This window comes from Antechinus flavipes, chromosome 1 (assembly GCF_016432865.1).
Source record: "Antechinus flavipes isolate AdamAnt ecotype Samford, QLD, Australia chromosome 1, AdamAnt_v2, whole genome shotgun sequence".
Taxonomy (NCBI): Eukaryota; Metazoa; Chordata; class Mammalia; order Dasyuromorphia; family Dasyuridae; genus Antechinus; species Antechinus flavipes.
In genome coordinates this window covers 480,455,320-480,475,337 of record NC_067398.1, presented here as the reverse complement: position 1 = coordinate 480,475,337, position 20,018 = coordinate 480,455,320, and positions in this window count along the sequence as shown.

Here is a 20,018-nt window from a genome sequence, read left to right as displayed (position 1 = left end):
ACTGCTCTACTGTTTCTTACCTCCCTCCTGCTCAAGCCTCCCTATTCCCTTACACAAAACAATTTTGAAATTAGGTAAAAAAATAACCCTATAATAGTAACTCCTAAGTGTTCAAGTGAAAGGAAGGGTTTATCAATGTGTCAAATTTCATTGTTATCTTATTTTAAGAAATTGTCACACAACTCTGAGATACCACTACTAACCTGTCAGATTGGCTAGAATGACAGGGAAAGATAATGCAGAATGTTGGAGAGGATGTGGGAAAACAGGGACACTGATACATTGTTGATGGAATTGTGAATACATCTAGCCATTCTAGAGAGCAATTTGGAACTATGCTCAAAAAGTTATCAGATTGTGCATACCCTTTGATCCAGCAGGGTTACTACTGGCTTATATCGCAAAGAGATCTTAAAGAAGGGAAAGGAACCTGTATGTGCAAAAATGTTTGTGGCAGCCCTCTTTGTAGAGGCCAGAAACTGGAAACTGAGGGGATGCCCATCAATTGGAGAATGACTGAATAAATTGTGGTATATGAATATTATGGAATATTATTTTTCTGTAAGAAATGACCAGCAGGATGATTTCAGAAAGGCCTGGAGATACTTACATGAACTAATGCTGAGCGAAATGAGCAGGACCAGGAGATCATTATATACTTCAACAGCAATACTATACAATGATCAATTCTAATGGACATGACCCTCTTCAACAATGAGATGAACGAAATCAGTTCCAATGGAGCAGTAATGAATTGAACCAGCCACACCTAGTGAAAGAACTCTGGGAAATGAGTATAAACCTCTTCATAGAAATCCCAATCCCTCTATTCTTGTCCATCTGCATTTTTGACTTGCTTCACAGGTTAATTGTACACTATTTCAAAGTCCAATTCTTTTTGTACAGCAAAATAACTGTTTGGACATGTATACTAATATTGTATTTAACTTATACTTTAACATATTTAACATGTATTGGTCAACCTGCCATCTGTGGGAGGAGGTAAGGAGGAAGGAGGAAGGAGGGGAAAAATTGGAACAAAAGGTTTGGCAATTGTCAATGCGGAAAAATTACCCATGCATATATCTTGTAAATAAAAAGCTATAATAAAAAAAGAAAGAAAGAAAAAAGAAATTGTCACAGCCACCTAAACCATCAGCAACTATCACTCTGATCACTCAGCAGCCATCATCCAGAGCCATCTACAGTCATTTTGATCTCTACCTTGCCACTGGACCCAGATGACTGGAGGGAAAAGTAAGGCAGGTGACCTTACCTGTGTAAGGTAAGGTACTCTTCCTCATTTAAATACTATTCACTTGCATGACATCTGTGTCATTAATATACTATAGTATTTATGTATACTACAGTATAGTAGTGTAAACATAACTTTTATATGTATTGGGAAACCAAAAAATTTCATATGACTGGCTTTATTGTAATATTTATTTTATTGAGGTATTGTTGTTTGTCCTTCATTCTTGAAAAGGACCATGACATCAGAGAGGTGATGCTATGACATGAAAATGAATTGGATTTACATCCCAAGGATAATATTCCATAATCAAGTAGGATTTATACCAGGAATGCAAGGCTGGTTCAATATTAGGAAAACTATCAGTATAATTGACCATATTAATAACCAAATTAACAAAAACCATATGATCATCTCAATAGATGCAGAAAAAGCATTTGATAAAACCCAACATCAATTTCTATTAAAAACACTTTAGAGTATAGGAATAAATGGTCTTTTTCTTAAAATAATCAGTAGCATCTATTTAAAACCATCAGTAAGCATCATATATAATGGGGATAAACTGGAACCATTCCCAGTAAGATTAGGAGTGAAACAAGGTTGCCCACTATCACCTTTACTAGTCAATATTGTATTAGAAATGCTAGCTTTGGCAATAAGAGCTGAGAAAGAAATTAAAGGAATTAGAATAGGTAATGAGGAAACCAAATTATCACTCTTTGCTGATGACATGATGGTATACATAGAGAACCCCAGAGATTCTACTAAAAAGCTGTTAGAAATAATCCACACCTTTAGCAAAGTTGCAGGATACAAAATAAACCCACATAAGTCATCAGCATTCTTATATATCACTAACAAAATCCAATAGTTAGAGTTACAAAAAGAAATTCCATTTAAAGTAACTACTGATAGTATAAAATATTTAGGAATCTATCTGCCAAGGGAAAATCAGAAACTATATAAGTAAAACTTCAAAACACTTTCCACACAAATTAAGTCTGATCTAACCAATTGTAAAAATATTTACATGCTATTGGATTGGGTGAGCAAATATAATAAAGATGATAATACTACCTAAACTACTCTATTTATTTAGCGCTATACCAATTAGACTCCCAAAAAACTATTTTAATGACCTAGAAAAAATAACAACAAAGTTCACATGGAAAAACAAAAGGTCAAGAATTTCAAGGGAATTAATGAAAAAAAAAAAACAAATGAAAGTGGCCAAGCTGTACCAGATCTAAAATTATATTATAAAGCAGCAGTTACCAAAACCATTTGGTATTGGCTGAGAAATAGACTAGTTGATCAGTAGAATAGGTTAGGTTCAAAGGACAAAACAGTTCAATAACTTTAATAATCTAGCATTTGACAAACCCAAAGACCCCAGCTTTGGGGATAAGAACTCACTGTTTGACAAAAATTGCTAGGAAAATTGGAAATTAGTATGGCAGAAACTAGGCACTGATCCACACTTAACACCATACACCAAGATAAGGTCAAAATGGGTTCATGACAAAAGCATAAAGAATGAGATTATAAATAAATTAGAGGAATATAGGATATTTACCTCTCAGACCTGTGGAAGCGGAAGGAATTTATAACCAAAAAAGAACTAGAGATCATTACTGATCACAAAATAGAAAATTTTGATTATATCAAATTGGAAAGTTTTTGTACAAACAAAACTAATGCAGACAAGATTAGAAGGGAAGCAATAAGCTGGGAAAACATTTTTACAGCCAAAGGTTCTGATAAAGGCCTCATTTCCAAAATATATAGAGAACTGACTCTACTTCATAAGAAATCAAGCCACTCTCTAATTGATAAATGGTCAACGGATATGAACAGACAATTTTCAGATGAAGAAATTGAAACTATTTCTAATCATATGAAAAGGTACTTTAAATCACTATTGATCAGAGAAGTGCAAATTAAGACAATTATGAGATACCACTACACACCTATCAGATTGGCTAGAATGACAGGGAAATATAAGGTGCAATGTTGGAGGAGATGTGGGAAAACAAGGACACTGATACATTGTTGGTGGAATTGTGAATACATACAGCCATTCTGGAGAGTAATTTGGAACTATGCTCCAAAAATTATCAAACCGTTCATACCCTTTGATCCAGCAGTGTTACTAGTGGGCTTATATCCCAAAGAGATTTTTAAAAAGGGAAAGAGACCTGTGTGTGCAAGAATGTTTGTGGTAGCCTTCTTTGTAGTGGCCAGAAACTGGAAACTGAGTGGATGTCCATCAATTGGAGAATGGCTGAATAAATTGTGGTATATGAATATTATGGAATATTGTTGTTCTGTAAGAAATGACCAGCAGGAAGATTTCAGAAAGGCCTGGAGAGACTTACATGAAGTGATGCTGAGTGAAATGAGCAGGACCAGGAGATCATTATATACTTCAAAAACAATACTATATGATGATCAATTCTGATGGACATGACCCTCTTCAACAATGAGATGAACCAAATCAGTCCCAATGCAGTAGTAATGAATTGAACCAGCTACACCAAGTGAAAGAACTCTGGGAGATGACTATGAACCACTACATAGAATTCCCAATACCTCTATTTTTGTCTACCTGCATTTTTTATTTCCTTCACAGGCTAATTGTACACTATTTCAAAGTCTGATTCTTTTTGTACAGCAAAATAACTGTTTAGATATGTACACTAATATTGTATTTAATTTATACTTTAATATATTTAACATGTATTGATCAACCTGCCATCTGGGAGAGAGGGTGGGAGGAAGGAGGAGAAAAATTGGAACAAAAGGTTTAGCAATTGTCAATGCTGTAAAATTACCCATGCATAGAACTTGTAAATAAAAGGCTGTAATTAAAAAAAAAAAGAAAAAAAGAAAAGAAAATGAATTGGATTTAAATGAGAGAGTCTGTGCAAGATCATCTAGTAATCGGATATTGATCAATAGGACTGGAGATGGCTCTGGAGACAGTAAGAAACTTTGACCTTTTAAAGCTAAAGTCTTTCCTAGGTCTCAGTTTGGCTGAGGCCACACTCATTTAGTGATTATGGCTAGATGGCATGGCACAGAATCTACAATATTTCTGAGGTAGATTTTCTGGATATATACAGAAAGTCAATTCTTGAAGTTAGATTGTGTCTTGCCATTCTGGTGTACTGTGTACATTGCTTTGCACATAGTAAGTGCTTAATGAGTACATTTTACTAAGCTATATTTTTTAGGTGACAATTCTGGAGAATACATCATAGATTGTACACAAAAGTATACAGAGTAATATGCTTGCTGAGCAGCTCTTTAATCTCCATATTGGTTTGGAGAGGATAATGGTTACTCTGAATATGATATTCAAAGACAGTCTTTTAGAGAAGACAACTAACACTAAATGAATTCATGTGAGTTGCCTTAGATAATTTCTCATCTGTAATCTTTCTGCTATTGTTCCAGTTGAATCTGTCCTTTTTTTCCCCCATTTCTGGCCCTGCTTCATTTCTGTAGTTTCGAATTCGAGCTTGGGAAATACTCTACTTGACCAATGTTATCCTAGACTTTCTCATTTATTAAATTTTTCAGGCATTCACAATATACTTTAGAATCTGTGCCATGAAAGTCACAAGCACAACTTAATTGCATAATAATTTCTTAACAACCCTGCCCTCTCTATTACAACATGGCCTATATGTTGAATATAAAGCCAAAGAAGATAAGGGAGAATTGGGGTTTCTAAGTCTTGGGGTCTATTTAAATAATACCAGCAGCTTATTCATGTGGAGCCAGAGATAGGGGGAATGTATGGCTATGAATTTGTGACTGCATATTGATATGAACAATCAGAATAAACTGGAATTACTGCTAATTGATTTAGATCAGATGCAAATCCTGCCAGCAGAACACATCTTCCTGTGTAATCAATTCAATGTAATTATTTATAGAGAATCAGGCACTGTCTATAAAATCTAAGGAACCATACTACAGTGTGGTTGATCTGGTTATGTAGGTTAATGATCAATTAGTATTTCTACAGAGTTTATCTGATTATAGACACAATGGCCATTAATATGGCTGGAAAAAATGAATTGCCATAATGAACTCTGCCCTTTTTTTTTTAATAGACACAGACTCAGTTTACTTCACAGCTTGGGGGCAAAGAAAATCACCAGTTCCTCACAGATCATCATGCAGTTTTAAGAGACAAATGCTAGGAGAAGCAGAAAGGGGAAATAGCAGAGGAACATGTTACAAAGGAGCAATATAGAAAACAGAATATATGAAGACAGACTCCAGCAAAATATCTCTATTTGGAGAGTGTAATGCATGGCCAAGAAAAATAACTAGAACCTGGGCATTAGCTATGTGACCTTAGTCAAGCAAATTACTTAATCTTTTTGGACTCCTCAGTTTTATTACTAATTAGATAAAGAATAAATAGGATTGCCAATTAGATCATCTCTAAAGTCTCACCTAGTGTTGTTTAATGGTATACAGATATACATACATATCACATAGATGTCCTCAGTGAGAAATGTATCTCTCTTTCTCTTTATATACATATAAATATATATATATATATATATATATATAAAATGTATGTATACATATGTATATAAATATATACACTCAAGTGCTGTGATATGAAAAGAAAGTAGTAATTAAACACACACATTTGTGTATCAGTCCTCTAACTTGTTTGAACATAATGGACTTGAAACCATAATTTTTTGGTGGTCTTCTATTTGTACATAAGATTTCCTATGGACATACAGATGGTGGACATTTTGGTGATTTGCAATTGTATGAATAAAATGGTCCTTGTAGAACTAGTTGATAGTTAAGGAGAACCCAGTTTCCCTTCTCTCCAATTAAGGCAGGTAAGACATCAAGTTACAAAGAATGACTAAATTGTGATTAGCTTGTATAAATTGTAGTCTTTAGTCTTAACACTAATCCAACATCATGCTCTCAAATGAATGTTATTTGTTATACATTTTATTTAGCAGGATTCTCTTTTACTGCAGTAAAAATACTGCCCCACTGTGGTGGATGACTGGCTTTGATTACTGACATAAGTAAAATGCATTAATGCCATGAAAGGGGAGAAAATTGCCCTAACATTTTTTTCTGTTAGTGTAGAAATGGGCAAGCTAATGTAGTTAAAGCACTCTGCAAATCTTAAAGTACTATATAAATGTCAGCCACTGTAAGTGGAATTATTGGTTAAAAACCAAAAGAAAGTATGTCATAAGATTATAGAACTAGAGCTGGAAGAGATATTAATAATCACCTGGTCCCACACCCTGATTTTACAGATTTAAAAAAGGGGGAGAATTGGGCAGCTAAATGGTGCAATTGATAGAGCACTGACCTGGACTCAGGAGAACTTGAGTTCAAATACAGTTCCCCATTTCTGAAATTCATCTTTTGGAACTATTAATCTCTAACATGGTTTAGTTTTAAAATGTTATCTTTTCAAGACCATTTGAAAAAGATAATCACTCACAAGCATGCATCGAGACACCCACAGAAAACTCTGGCCTATAATGGTATTCCTTCTGTCTTATAACATAAAGCCCCAAACCAATTTGTTTCTTCTGTGCCTGAAAATAGAGGGAAGAGAGGAGAAAGGGTTTCATCATTTTGATGATAGTGATGAAACCCTTTAAGTGATGAAACCCTTTCTCCTCTCTTCCCTCTATTTTCAGGCACAGATGAGGCAGCCTTACTGTACTTCTCTGCATCTTTTCCCAGAATGTGTTTTCTTTATTCTTGCACTTTGTTCTGGATCCAGTTGTCTAAAATCAGACTAGGAGGCAAGATTTGCAACTAGCAGAGATTTGAGCATGGGGCATATCCCAAGCCACAATTATTGATGGACACTAATTTAAAACTAATTCTGGCTCCTACCTTGGTAGTTGTTTCTTACTCTGTAAGACATTCAACCTGGTCTTTGACAACATCCACCTTTTGAAACTTAAGTTGATCTCCCTCTTGTCTTTACTCACTCACATATTCTGTGCAGTATTTTTTTTTGTTTTATTTTGTTTTTTGTTTTTGGTTTGTTTGTTTGTTTTGTTTTTGTTTTTGAAGCACAATTCTTCTGACCTCCAACAGAGCACTCATGACCTTCTTTCTGTGTCTGCCAGGCCCTCCATCATACCCCAATACTCTATTCACTGGAGCCCCTTGTCTTCAATCATTTGCTGTCACTCTGTAGCCAGGTCCTGGTAGCCTATGATATTTTCTGGATTGAAATGCTGAGTTAATCTTTAATACCAATGTCTCATATTCCAGCCAGCAGTCAGCAAAGAACATTGTTTGCTTCCAGGAACCAGAAGGTGCCAAGATATTCAGTGTCTGTCTGCCTCTCCCAGCGCAGATAGTGCATTGTGGTGGTGTTCAAAATGTGGCTGTGGAAGTGACAAAGGTGAAATGAGTAGGGTTCATTCATAATTAGCTTGGTTTTCTGAGTTAGGGATTAAGTGACTGGAAAAAAAAAAGCACCTCCTTTTCAGTGATTGTGGATCCTGCACAGGCCAGAAGTCTTTAACTCTTTAGCATAAAAATAGCAAAATTGTACCGGCCCTGAGTAGTTCTTAATGAAGCTGGGTTTAAAGGGAAATGAGAGGACTAGCTTCAATTAAGATGGTCAAAAATTTGGAACTTTTTTTAGAAGGTAGGAGAAGGTAAAAGAAGAGCATTTGGTTTTAGCCTCTTTACTATTGGTAAAGAGAAAGAGAGAGAGAGAGAGAGAGAGAGAGAGAGAGAGAGAGAGAGAGAGAGAGAGAGAGAGAGAGAGAGAGAGATCTGCTTCTGGTATACCACACATACAAAAAAAAATTATGCATATGTAGATAAAAAGAATTATCATTTTAGAATCAGAGTACAGTTTATAGAAATGATTCTCCTTCTGTCTGAGATTTCACTACTATCAAGCCAGCCCCTGATAATCAACATAGAGAATCTTAGGAGGAAGGAGGAGGGGACCCTAAATCTTTTCAGAACAGTGTAAAATCTGTTTCAGGAAAAATGGTTGGGCTGGAACAGAAATCATCTACTAGAGAAAGAAGAGAGGCCCTTTGCAACACTATGAAAATAATAAACACAAATAATCATAATTATCCCTGCTCTAGGGAGCTAACCTCTGGAGACAGGGGCCCAGCCTCCAGGCTCACCACTAAAAGGAGAGAAATTCAAAATGCATTTATCATTTCCTCCAGTTCTGTTTTTAAATATTTGTAGAGTAAATGCTGTTTGTTATTGTCGATCCTCCCCCCTCTCCCCCCCACCCTCCTTTCATTTGCTTTGCAGTGTTGATAAGGACAATTAAAAACCCAGGCTTGTAATAAGGCATCTGCTATAAACAAATGCAGACAAAGGAAGCAATTTTTCTGGTAAGTAGGGGGCATGGGGAGGCCGACATTGTTTAGAGGACTGATAATAATAGAAAATAAACCTTTTTTTTTCCTCTTCCACACCACCACTTCAAATGTAGATCAGGTCAACAGTGACTAAAAAAAAAATCAATCTTGTAAATAGCTTTTAAAATCATTAGGCTGTAAAAACTATATTAGCTAGCAAAATTTATATTGGCCCTCCTGTTTGCCTGCCACACCCTGTTCGTTGACTTCTTGATTTGTTTCTGGAATCAACAGACTAAAAGGGAATTTAGGTCATCTTCTCCTAGTACTGAATGCCTGAATTTTATGCTAGATATGCTAGCCATCCCCCTAACTTCAGAGCTTATGGGATGCTAACTCATACTACCTGTGTGGTGTTAAGCAAGTCCTTTAATCTCCTGGGTCATCAGGTCCTTATCTGAAGGGACTTGCATTAGGTGACTGCTTAAGTTTCATCCTGATTTAAATCTATCATCCAATGATCTAAAGATGAATTAGATATTGGTTAGGCAGGGCACTGCAGAGAGAACCTTAGGCACCATAGGAAAGTGTTATGTATTTATGATGGAAAAGAATGAGATCAAGTAAAATTCTCCATGACCCTTCAAAGGATGCTCATTCATTTTTTTTTAATTTTTTATTATTTTTACAGCTTTTTATTTACAAGATATATACATGAGTAATTTTTCAGTATTGACAATTGCCAAATCTTTTGTTCCAACTTTTCCCCTCCTTCCCCCCACCCTCTCCCCCAGATAGCATGTTGACCAATACATGTTAAATATGTTAAAGTGTAAGTTAAAAATAATATATGTATACATATCCAAACAGTTATTTTGCTGTACAAAAAGAATCAGACTTTGAAATAGTGTACAGTTAGCCTGTGAAGGAAATAAAAAATGCAGGTGGACATAAACAGAGGGATTGGAAATTCTATGTAATGGTTCATAGTCATCTCCTAGAGTTCTTTTGCTGAGTGTGGTTGGTTCAGTTCATTATTGCTCTATTGGAAATGATTTGGTTCATCTCATTGTTGAAGAGGGCCATGTCCATCAGAATTGATCATCATATAATATTGTTGTTGAAGTATATAATGATCTTCTGGTCCTACTCATTTCACCCAGCATCACTTCATGTAAGTTTCTCCAGGCTTTTCTGAAACCATCCTGCTGGTCATTTCTTACAGAACAATAATATGCCATAATATTCATATACCACAATTTATTCAGCCATTCTCCAATTGATGGGCATCCACTCAGTTTCCAGTTTCTGGCCACTATAAAGAGGGCTGCCACAAACATTCTGGCACATACAGGTCCCTTTTCCTTCTTTAAAATCTCTTCGGATAAAAAGTAGTAGCACTGTTGGATCAAAGGATATGCACAGTTTGATAACTTTTTGAGCATAGTTCCAAATTGCTCTCCAGAATGGCTGGGTGTATTCACAATTCCACCAACAATGTATCAGTGTCCCAGTTTTCCCACATCTCCTCCAACATTCCTTATCTCTCGCTGTCATACTAGCCAATCTGACAGGTGTGTAGTGGTACCTCAGAGTTTTCTTAATTTGCATTTCTCTGATTAATAATGACTTGGAGGGATGCTCATTTCTGATGCCCAAAGCTATCTGTATCTTTTTTCTGCAGCCCCTTCTCAAAGACTGTTCCAAAGTTGAATATTTGCTTGATGCTCCCATAGAGTCTGTGAGTATGTGCTTGAAGACTTTTAGGGAGTCATATCCCTTATTCATAGGTAGAAAAAAATAAATTCTTAGTAACCAATGCTCCAGGATAATGCCCAATGGCATGGTTTGTACCATCATGGAATTAATGGAGCATGAACATGGAAAATCTGGAAAACTATCATTTGGTATACAGGTCAACTTTCTGTCAACAGGCAAAAACCATATTTTTAACATATTGTTGAACTACAAAATAACCCCAAGAAATAGTAGGTGTCATTTGTATTTTTGTACCTACATAAGCAATTTGTGTGTATATATGTATTTTAATCAGTAACAAAAAGTTTTGAAACATGAAGACTCTTTTGAGCTTCAGTTAGAACACTTAATAAACATAAAACTATAGGCAAATCATTTAATTGTTTTCAGCCTTAGTTTTTTTGTCTGTAAAATGAGGATAATGATAATTGTATTGAAGAAAGTGCTTTGTGAACAGTAAAGCATTCTATAAATATCACAGTCTTTAAATGCAACATTTCACTGAGCTGAACAAGCACATAGAATGCTCAGCTAAGCCCTGGGAGGGTAATAACTATGTAATAAACAGTTGGCAAATAGATGAATGAATGAATGAATGAAAGCAAAATATCTAAACCATTGACTTATAATGAACTGAAGAGAGGTAATCACAGGCATAAAAGGCAAAAGAAAATATTAATCATTGGAGAATGATTGGAGAATAATTTCAAACAATATGGAAAGCCTTAGGTAGGATAACACGTAATGAACAAAATTAGTATGTGGCTTTAATGAATGACTTTGAGTCTAAAGTGTAGGGTTCCAGATAGGAATAGACATTTCATTTGATAGCTGGTGTTAGCAGAAGCATTTACAAACCCTCAGAGCAGGTAGTAAAGAAGTTATTATAGGGTTTCCCTATATTAGTCTTTTTATATACACATATATGGATATGTATATGTGCACATTGATAGGTATGCACATATACATACTGTGTCATATCAGGTTATATCATATTATACTGGGATTTCATGGATATTTTATGGGAACATCCTCTGTCAATACAAATCAGAAGAACATCTGCAATTTATAGTTTTAGAGAAGTACTTGGAACATTGAGAAGCAGACAAGATGCAGTGGGATAGGTTAGGTTCAAAGGACAAAGTAGTCAATAATTATAGTAATCTAGTGTTTGACAAACCCCCAAACCTCAACTTTGGGATAAGAACTCAGTATTTTACAAAACCTGCTGGAAAATTGGAATTTAGTACGGCAGAAATTAGGCATCGACTCACACCTAACAGCCTATACCAAGATAAGATCAAATGGATTCATGATTTAGATATAAAAAGTGATATTCTAAGCAAATTAGAAGAATAAAGAATAGTTTACCTCTCAGATCTGTGGAGAAGAAAGGAATTTGTGTCCAAAGAAGAACTTGAGTACATTATTGAATACAAAATGGATAATTCTGATTATATTAAGATAAAAAGTTTTTGTAAAACAAAATAATTGCATGCGAGAATAAAGTAAATAAATAAAGGGATACAATAAAGGAATAAAGGGAAACAATGAACTGAGGAAAATTTTTATATTCAAGAGTTATGATAAAGGCCTTATTCCTAAAATATATAGAGAATTGACTCAAACTTATAAGAATTCAAGCCATTCTTCAATTGATAAATTCTTTAATTGTTCATATCAAAAAATATAAACAAACAATTTTCAGATAAAGAAATTGAAACAATTTCTAGTCATATGAAAAGATGCTCTAAATCACTATTGATCAAAGAATTGCAAGTTAAGACAACTCTGAGGTACCATTACATACCTCTCAGATTGGCTAAGATGACAGGAAAAGATAGATAAGTGTTGGAGGGGCTATGAAAAAATTAGGATGCTAAAACATTGTTGATGGAGTTGTGAACTGATTTGATAATTCTAGAGAGTAATTTAGAACTATGTCTAAAGAGCTATTAAACTGTCCATATCCTTTGATCCAGCTGTGTTTCTACTAGGTTTATATCCCAAAGAAATCATAAAGGAGGGAAAGTGACCCACATGTATAAAACGTTTATGGAGCCCTTTTTGTAGTGGCAAGAAACTGGAAACTGAGTAGATGCCCATCATTTAGATAATGGCTGAACAAGTTATGGTATATGAATGTTATGGAATATTACTATTCTATAAGATACAATCAGCAGGATGATTTCAGAGAGGCCTAGAGATGCTAAGTGAAGTAAGAACCAGATCATCATATACAACAATAGCAAGATTATACTATTATCAATTCTTTTCAACAATGAGATGATTCAGACCAATTCTAATAATGAAGAGAGCCATCTACATCCAGTGTCTGGACTATGGGAACTGAATGTAGATCACAACATAATATTTTCACTCTTTCTGTTGTTGTTTACTTGCATTTTGTTTTCTTTCTCATTTTTTTTCTTTTTGATATTATTTTTCTTGCGCAGCATGATAGTTGTGGAAATATGAATAGAAAAATTTGTTTAACATTTACTGTTTAACATGTTTAACATACTGTATCACTTGCCATGTAGGGGCAAGGATAGGAGGAAAAAAATTGGAACACAAGGTTTTGCAAGCATGAATGTTGAAAATTATCCATACAGTTTAAATTTAAATTTTAAAAAAACCTTTAATAAAAAAAAATTTGGAAGAAAGGAGAAAAAAAAATAGTGCAATGTACTGAAGCAAAACTTGAACTGGAAGTTGAGATCTAAACTCTATTCTTGGCTCTACCTATTAATCTATGGAATATATCTTGACAAATTATATCACTGATTCAATTGTGTACTCAAAAAGTAGGAATAATTTTTGTTTGTGAGAGCACTAATTTAGAGATGGAAGAGATTCCATAGGTTATTATATCTATATCCCTCATTTTTCACATAAGGAAACTGGATCCCAGAAAGTTCAGATAAACTTGCCTGGCATTACATAGCATCTAAGAGTCTGAAGCAGAATTTGAAATTGATCTCTCTGACTCTATAATCAAAGTTCTTTTTACCTCTGTTGCTTCTCCTGATTCTAGGGTCAGTGCTCTATCCACTGCACCATCTAGCTGCTCTGATGCTTTTTAACAAGACTGGGGTATATAGGCAGCATTCCTACTACCACTCACATACTAAGTGGGCATTTTACCATTCAACCAAATCCTTCCATTATAAGGTCTTGGATGAGCAAATAAAATAATTCCTTTGTTAAATATTTTCTTAAGTGTATTATAAACATCATAAAAATTTTGAATACCTACTAAATACAAGGTATTTGCAGGTGATGAAGAGATAAATAAAATATTATTCCTGCTTCATATTTCCAGTCTACCACAGGGGACGGAAGACAGGTACACAAATAACTCTATGTTATTTGTTAATGTTAATGTTAAACAATCAGTGCTACCAGAGAGGAAGAATATATATAAAGCAATTTTGGACTCATTCTTCCTATTTATATCCTAGAGAGTGCCAGAAACACACCCCTAAATATATTAAGAAAAAAATCCCCTTTAGATTCTCCAGTTTAGTTAAGGTAACTACAGGATACAAGTCAGTCAAATGAATAAGCAATTATTAAGTACTTCCTAAGTATGAAGAACTCTGCTAGGTGTGAGATTATAATGCCAGGAATGAAACTGGCTGCATTGTCCCCATGGACTATATCCTTTGTACTTCCTCTTTCTGTACTATTGCCTTCCCTTATTAGAACAGAGGCTCCAAGAGATGTGAGATTATTTTGTTTTCTGTGTTCATATCCAAAACACTTCCCCAGTGCCTGACACAAAGCAGGCCCTTAACATATTATCTGTCTGTCTGTCTGTCTTTTTTTCTTCCTTCCTTCCTTCCTTCCTTCCTTCCTTCCTTCCTTCCTTCCTTCCTTCCTTCCTTCCTTCCTTCCTTCTTTCCTTCCTTTCTTTTTTCTTTCTTTTTATCTATCTATCTATTTATATCTCTCTAATTATCTAATGGGAAAGATAACACACATGTATATACACAGAAAATAAATTCAAAGAAGGTATATACAAGGTAATTAAGGAGGGGAAAACCTAGCAATTGGGGAAGCTCAGAAAAATCTTTGTACAGGAATTGATGTTTGAGCTGTATTTCAAAAAAGGAAAAAAATGGATCTATAACATGGAAGTAAGGAATGGACTGTGTTTCAGGTCCCCAGGTACGGGGAGTGTCCAATACAAAAATGGGGAATGGAAAGTCATGTGTGAATGTAGAAGGGAGAGTTAAGGCAAATGAGGTTGGAAAGATAGTTTCGGGTCAGGTTGTGAAGGGCTTGCAAACCATTTGATCCTAGGGACAATAGGGAGAAACTAGAGCTAATTAAACAAGGATATGATGTGGTTGGATCTGGGGTTAAGGAAAATCACTCTAGAGGTAGTCTATAAGAGATACTTGAATTGGGAAAATACCTGAGGCTGGAAAGGCATTTAGGAGGCTGTTGTAGTAATCTTGGAAAGAAGTGATGAGTGTCTGAACTAAGGTAGCAGCTGTGTGATTACGACAAAGGCTTTAGATGCTAGAGGCATTGAATCAGTAGAAATGGTTGCCTATGTAGGGTAAGGAACAATGCTGGTTATGACTCTCGAAGACTGAAAGGATGGGAATATTTTGGATATGTTGATTATCAGGATAGCTATGTTACATCAAAATGACAAGAATGGTAGGCTCCATATATTTAAAACATGGATAACCACAGGCCTCTAAATAAGTCAGTACTCAACCACTCATATTCCCTGGCTTGCTGCAAGTTTACTTGAAAGCACAGCAACCAGTCACTGGGGAACATTATGAAGCCAAGCATAGCGTACTTCCCACTGGTGTTGAAAACATATTCCCTCTTGCTCCATCTTGAGTCACAGCCTACTTGAAAGGAGAAGCTACAATGACCAATTTTATTCCCAAATGGGGAGAAACAATTTATTATCTTTATTTTATTAATGAGCAATGGGAAGGACAAAGAAAAATTAGTAACCCACTTTCACACTCTCCATCTTACACCAGTGCAGTATAAATTGCCCAAAATATCAAAATCTTCTGTGACAAGATCCATGAGCTGTATTTGGAGGAACTGTGACCTCAAGAGCTGTGGTGATAAGAAGGCTGGACTCAAGGAAAATGGGATGATGGCTATCAGCTGGGACTATTAAGATCTAAATCTGCATATATTTATATTTGTAATTTATCACTCTTCATACTCTTCACCTAGCTTCCACATTCACATATATCCACCAGGAATAGTAAAGCAGTAAGGAATTCTGGCCTGGATGACTAACAGTTTCTCCTCAAGCCATCCACAACCTTTTCCACACCTCCTCCCATGTTGTCCTTTTGAGACCTCTCTTAACCTTTATAGACTCCCTTGATCTTCATTTGAACAAATACTACTTGTATCAGAATGATAGCTCTTTCCTCCTCTTCCTTGGCAGTTCTAGGTTTTAATCCAATCTGTTTGGCAAACAATGGAATCTGACAACATTTCATTGTCCCCTAATGCCACAGAGAAAGCCAAGATGTGGCAGCTTTCTTTTTGGTAGAAAACTCTTAAAAATTCTTCCTAGTTTAATTTCACTCTTTATGTAAAATTCCCTGCTTCCTTCAAAGCATAGCTCAAGTGCTACCTCCTACATGGAATTTTCCCTGATTTCCACCCCCATGCTATGAGCAATCTTTTCCCTCTTGAAATTACTTCGTATTTTACTTGGAGTACACATTTTGCAACTCTCCAGTAGAATGGAAACTCCATGAATCAATCAAACATTCAACCTTTTGACAAGTATTTGTTAAATACCTACTACATATTAGGCACCCATGACCTGGTACATAGTAGGTACTCAATAAATGCTTATTGAATTGAATTATATCCTCAATGGAAATGTTATTCTACCTTTTGTAAGCTATTCATTTGAGGGGAATAGAAAACAAAAACAAAAACACAAAACATAACATTTTGTAGTTAAGCAGAAATAGCTTACTTTGTATGAACTCAACAAATCTCCTGCTATGTGTAAAACAATTGTATTTTTCTCTGATAGCAGAAATGGATTCCTCCAGAGTGATCATGTATTGCCATCAAAGTCAGGCACCCCTACCCTTCCATGGCTCTTACTAACTTTGACTTTGTCCCTGCATTCTTTCATTGGGTCAGAACCATATTCTGAGAAATCCAAGCCTGAAAGAAGACCCTTCCCTTATGGTAATAATAATTATAGCTGGCATTAAATAATAAGGTTTTCAGAATACTTACTTTCATTATATGATGTGATTATCACAACAACCTTTGGTATTAGATGCTATTATTAATTCCATTTTATAGAAGAAGGCAGAGAGATGTTAGGTGACTTGCTCAGCATAACACAACTAGTGAACGACTTAAGCCAATCAATAGATTGCCAAAAGGGCTCATTTTATTGTCTCCATTTTCTGCAATGGATAATAGGAAGAACAGAGACAGGCACTTCCTTCTTACTTTCAGGCGCTCCATCCTAGACCAGTAATTGCACAAATTAACCAAAACACTAGAGCTGTCCCGGGGTTTTGGAAAACTGATATAATCCCTGGCCCTTTGAGGAAGTCATGATTCCTACCGAATGGACAGTCTCTTAGTCTTATCTATCTCCCCTGCCTCTCAGAGGCCCCCAGGAAGGTTTGCAAGTACGTTTATCATGTTCTAGAAAAGAGTAGGTTAACCTCCCCATGGTTTAAATTTTAAGTGGCTTCATCACTAACCAACCCCAATGATTAAACCTGAAATGCATCTTCGTGCATTTCATTTCTGCTGGGGTCACTAAGAGAAAGCTCATTAAACACTGCGCAAAAGACCGTATCTTTTGGAGAGGAGGATTTTGAGGGGAGGATCCTTCCTTTCCTTCCCTCTCGGCAAACCCAGTCCAATCCTATATCCAAAAAGAGGGGACTCTGAGCATCTTTGCTTCACTTGCCCTCCCATTATTGTCCTCTGCAGCTGTCCTGCTGCCTGCTGGCGCCGGTACTAAGGAGGTAAAGAAAGGAAAAGACAAAGGGAGAGAGTCAACAAAAACATTAAGAAATCCTCCCCCTAGAACCCAAGGCAGATCGGAAGAGCCTGAATATACTTGCTACGGATTCTAATAAACTCAGCTCTGAAAAAGGACTCTGGCCAGTGGTACTATAGGCACGACCAGAGCGCCATCATGTGGTGCCTTGGAGGGCCAGGAAACAATGCGGGGCCAGTATCAAACAGAACAGACAACCTTGCTAAGGGAATATTGTTTGGAAGAGAATGCCCACAGGAGCCAGAAGATGTAAGATTCTACATAAACATTAGTATTACTGGGATTGCCTTTAATGTTTTCCTAATCAGATTCTTTCTAGGTGCTACTCCATTTGTTAGCATTGTGACAATAGGAAATGGTTTATTTACTTCCTTTAATTTAATAACTATTTTAGTTGATTTTTTTATTGGCAAGATTTGAAAATATGTTATCTCCATTTTTTAATAATCTCCAAGCTTTTACATTGTATAAAACTGTAAGGGAACAGCATTAAAACACTATCTCCATGGAATGTTACCTCCTTGAAGGCAGGAACTATTAAAAAAAAATTTATTGTTATTTAGCAAAATCAGTCTAGCACAGTGTCTTGTATATTAGGAAATGTCCAATAAATCTTTGTTAAATTGAATAAATCCAAGTCAATTCTATTATTTAGGTATTCCCTTTTAGTTATAAAAAGGGTTTTCCTCACAATCTTTCTAAATTAATATCTTCATATTATAAATAAGACGAGGCTTAGAGAGGGAAAATACCCAAATGGACTCACAGCTTGTAAATATCAGGGCCTGAATTCAAACTCAGTTTTCTCCATTCAAGGTCCCATAGCTCTTTCATCCACAGAAGTGTATTTATGGTGCATCATCATTCAAGATTGTATGATTCTTTAAAAACCATGTTTTCCTTTTTGTTTTCCCAATACTTTCATTTCTGAATATATTATTCTCTTATTTATAAGTTATCCTTGTAACAAAGATTTCAAAAAAAAGAAAGCCAATTAAAAACCAACATCAATCAATAATACCACTACATAAAATACATACCCATATAAGTGTAACAATACAAAACTTTCCTAGGTCCAAATATCGTGGCAACTTGCTCTCTCCCTCTAAAGAAACCCTTAGGTCTGTATTTAGGTATGTAGATTGGGTTCAGTCCTGCAGGTGCCTGACCCCTAAAAATAGAATTAAATTTCATTCCCCCCCCAATTTGATTGGCTATTTACATACCCACCCTGCAGATCAAGTCTAGGGTATTCTCGCAGGTGAAAGTTAAAAAAAAAAATTCAATGTACAATATAAAATATGACAATTACTTTAGCACACAAAAGAAACACTTAAAATTCAAAAGACTCAAAAGTTTGCAGTGACAAAGATTTACAAATGAAGAAAATCTTGTAACTATTAAAGTCTCTTTAAAGGGGACTGGCATAGTAGATATAGTGTTGGACTTGGAGCCAGGAAAACCTTCATTCAAATCTTGCTTCTGACATGGAACTGCCAAGGGAAAGTCCCTTAAATTTTCCCATCCTCAAGTTCTTTATCCATAAAATGAAAAGTTTGGACATAAGGACCTTTTAAGTTCTTTCCTACTTCTAATTGGCTAAATGACCAAATGTAAGATTACTGAATCAATATTTCACATTTACCTTGATGCTGCACTGTCTAAAAAAACTTATCAAAATCCATATTTTCAAGCAAGGACACTGCAGGTTGGGCTCCTCTTCTTATTGGTGATCACCTTTTTCACGGAAAATGTAATCTCAGAAATATTGTCCTGACACCCAGTTTGGTCTGAAGGGCCCAGGAGCTCCAGGCCTCTCAAACTCATGAGGTGGACAGTAAGACTAGGGATGAACATCTTAGGGCAACTGTTCAGGATCATCTTAGGGGAATTGTTCAGGTTCCCACTGGATCATGCAAAGAAGCATAAATCAGAAATGAGTCAAGGCTGAGAGATCCTATCTCAGGCTCACCTGGACAAGTGCATGTCATATGTAAACAGCTGCAAATTCTTTTCTCGTGGTACTTCCTAGAAAGAGTGCCAAGCTAAACATTTAGGAGAATGCAAGGAAAGAGTGAAAGTTGCCTATCTTTTAAAACTGATACAGTACTTCATATTCTATAGAAGGCCAAGAAACAAACCAGAGTTTGCTGAATAACCCCCAAAACACCAAACCCTTCTGGGCTAAGCCTGAACACCTGCAGTCCATTGATAGTAAACCAGAGTGACTTTGCTAATTACCCCCTCTAACCTCCTATTTATCTAGACTTTGCTAATTACCTTACTCCATCCTATCTATCTGTCTTTCTATCAAGACTTTGCTAATTACCCTTTTCCTCTTTTTATTTTTTCTTTCTTTCACTTTGCTTCCTTCCTTCTTTTTTCTTTCTCTCATCATTTCTCTCTGTTATTTATCTATATACATAATAATTTTATTATACACATATATAGTACCTATTCTGCAGTAAATAAACCATGAAATATATTAGGCACACAATACTCATACATGCACATGACTATCAATTACATATATGTAGGTATGTAAATACACACATATATACATGTACATATACTCCTATATTTGTGTATT